Here is a 3,630-nt window from a genome sequence, read left to right on the forward strand (position 1 = left end):
GTACTCTCCCAAGCACTTAGTATGGTGCTTTGCACACAGTAAGCGTTCCTCAATATGATCAAATGAATGTGACTGTCATCTTCCTGAAGCTTCTCTGGATCCACATCTTTCCTTCCCCTGAAGTCCTTCTCGGGCTTCCTGTGTCTCTTTGCCTCAAACACAAACTCTTCATAATAATAATAATAATGATAATGTTGGCATTTGTTAAGTGCTTACTATGTGCAGAGCACTGTTCTAAGTGCTGGGGTAGATACAGGGTGATCAGGTTGTCCCACGTGGGACTCACAGTTTTAATCCCCATTTTACAGAGGAGGTAACTGAGGCCCAGAGAAGTGAAGTGACTTGCCCACAGTCACACATCTAAAAAGTGGCATAGCCAGGATTTGAACCCATGACCTCTGACTCCCAAGCCCGGGCTCTTTCCATTGAGCCACATTGCATGGCTCACCCCCATTACCTACCTGGCTTTCTTCAACTGCTATTCCCCAGTTTGGTGACTTTATGGCTCCCAAGCCAACCTTTCAGCTGTACCTCATTCTCAACTCTCTTGGCTCCACCCCCTCACTCACAATTTCATTCATTCGTTCGGTCGTATTTATTGAGCCCTTACTGTGGGCAAAGCACTGTTCTAAGCACTTGGGAGAGTACAATACAATAACAAACCGATTCATCCCCTGCCCACAACCAGTTCACAGTCTAGAGGGGGAGACAGACATTGATATAAATAAATAAATAACAGATATACCCATATGAGCCGTGGGGAACTGTGTAAACTGAACCTTAGGCTTAGAATTTCTCCCCCTTCCCTTCAGACAGAATGCAGCTCTCTCCACATTCAAAGCCCCCCAAACACCTCACTTCCACTACCAAGCCTTCCCCACTTAATTTTCCAGACCCTTAAGCCATATTATTCCATCAATCAGTCCCAAAACGTATGAGTTTATACCCATCTTCAGGATACATGTATATAAGGTTATTCATGCATTTAGTTTTGTTCACTCTAGTTGTAAATTTGTTTAATGTTTATCCTCCCTGTTACAGTCTAAGCTTCTTGTGATCAGGGAACATGGTGACTTGGTTATTCTGTCCTTTCCAAGTGTCTAATACAATGAGCTGCACCAAGTGGGAGTTCAATATGGTGTTGCTTCTGCTGCTACTATAGCGAAGGGGATTGCTTAGTGGTTCAGAGCTAGTCTGGGGAAGTAGCAAGATCTGGTGGAAAGAACCTGGGGCTGAGAGTCAGAAATCCTGAGTGCTAGAACCCAGCTCTGACCTTACTACTTTACTTCTTTGGGCCTGTTTCCTCACCTCCAAAATGGAGGATAATAGCACCTGCTTCTCCCGATAGCTCGAAAGAACACTGTGAGGATAAAAGAAGAACTGACATGAAAGCCCTGCATAAAAATAAAAATCCTGCAGAAGAAAGAGATTAGGGTGATCCACAAATGAATATATCAGCTATATTCGCCAGGGAAGGGATGGCCACCTGAGGGACTCTCCCGATCAAAAGCCTTGAGAGATCAAGGCTGTACTGGCTGTCGTTTCTGGTGTTTATGAACCACTGTGTTTTATGAGTGTGTGAAAATGACAGCACTGTTGGAGTTTTTGACCAGTGGGTGAGGGTGGGCAAAGCCCAAAAGGTATTTTTGCCACCTTGGGTTCAGACCCAAGCTGATTCATGTCTGCAGGAGCTCTCTGCAAGCCCTGCTGGTTTCCACATCCTTGCCTCATCTCCTTTTGGACTGTCACCATCTTTCCTGGAAGGGGGCCCACCCCACCTCCAATCAGAACCTGCCAGGCTGGCCTGTCCGCAGCAGAGCCCATCTTACACAGTCATGTATGGCGGTTACTCCATCAGAATTCAGACCGATCTGTCCCTCTAAAGAAGCAGCGGAAGCTCTTGTGGATAGAAACACAAGACTTGGAGTCCAGAGATCTGGGTTCTCAGCTCAGCCATTTGCTTGCTGTGTGACCTTGGTCAAGTCACTCAACTTCTCTGTGCTTCAGTTTCCTCATCTGGAAAATAAGGACAAAATGCCTTTTCTCCTTCCTGTTCTGATTGTGAGCCATTAAGCAAGGGATGCATTTCCTACCCACAAGGAGCATGGAGTACAGTATTGTGCATACAGAAAGAGCTTAACAAATACTATTACTACTATTTACAGTCTAATCAGAAAAGATAATGTGTTTTAGTGCATATTTCCAAATTTCCTTCTTCACTGTTACAAGTCTCTCCCTTCTGGCTTGCCACGCTCTGTTCGATGTTCACTGTTTGATCTTGATCCTAGGTCATCCCCATCCTGCCCTCCTCCATCTTGCTGAGCAAGAACTCCAGGAGTTTTTCCATGGTCAAGGCAGCTTCTCACCTGGGCTCTTACTAGAAATAACATCTTAGGGATGACTATTTTAAGTCTACAGATTCTCTTTAAATTGAAAACAACACCAACTTCTTCCTTGGTCTGAGTCTAATAGAAGCTCTAGGGAGAGGGTAACTAGAACAGTCCGATCCCCTCCCGCCCCCCAAGTCAATTATATTTATTGAGCGCTTAGTAAGCGTGGAGTACTCTAAGCACATGGGAGAGTACAGTACTACAAAATTAGCAGTTACGTTCCCTACCCTTCAATTATAATAATAGTATTGTTTAATTTGGGGATTAAGACTGTGAGCTCCATGTGGGACAGAGACTGTGTCCAACCCTATTTGCTTGTATCTACTCCAGCGCTTAATAAATACCACAGATAATATTATTATTATGAATTATGTGCCAAGTACTGTATTAAGCTCTGTGGTAGATGCAAGATCATTAAATTAGACACAGTCCCTGTCCCACGAGTTCACCTCCAGCCAGTGGATCCCAGCACTCACAGCCACTATTTGGGCAGAAGGGCTGGCGGTCTTCTCCCCAGTGGTCAGTGACACTGTCTTGAATTAATGGAGTTCCTCAAAGCTCCAAGGCTACCTTGGCCAGAGGCCATGCCAGCATCTCAAACAGAGTCCCTGCTAACTGTTTCTTTTTGACATGAGGCCGCACAGGGAAAGCCCGTTGCTGCCAAACCAGAACTATAAAACACTAAATTCAGAGAAAGCAAACAAGCAAGAGGGAGTGATCCACATAGCCAGCACAGAGTCTCATTAGAACTGAGATGATCAGAGGGAAAATCGCTGTTTATTTCCACCCTCTCTATTGAATTCTCCCAAGCACTTAGTACTGTGCTCCGCCCAAAGTAAGAGCTCAGTAAATACCACTGATTGACTAATTAAACCGTGGAATACATGATCTGTTTACTAAGGCAAACCCTTTGGAACCAGCCAGCCAATCAGGTGGAAAGATCCTGGGGGCAGAAAAAGAGAAAGGACTTTTCTGTTATCCACAGTGTTTCATAACAGCTCATTCTTTTCCTTCTTAATCATATTCTTTCCCATTTTAGCCCATATAGCAGGATTTAAGGGAGTGGCAGGGGGTAGACTCCCTGTTCCACTCACTCTCTGCCTCCACAGTTGATGATAATAATAATAATAATGGTATTTGTTAAACACTTACTATGTGCCAAGCATTGCTCTAAGTGCTGGAGTAGATAGAAGGTAGTCAGGTTGTCCCCACGTGGGGCTCGCAGTCTTAATCCCCATTT

The sequence above is a fragment of the Ornithorhynchus anatinus genome, chromosome 11, assembly GCF_004115215.2.
Source record: "Ornithorhynchus anatinus isolate Pmale09 chromosome 11, mOrnAna1.pri.v4, whole genome shotgun sequence".
NCBI lineage: Eukaryota > Metazoa > Chordata > Mammalia > Monotremata > Ornithorhynchidae > Ornithorhynchus > Ornithorhynchus anatinus.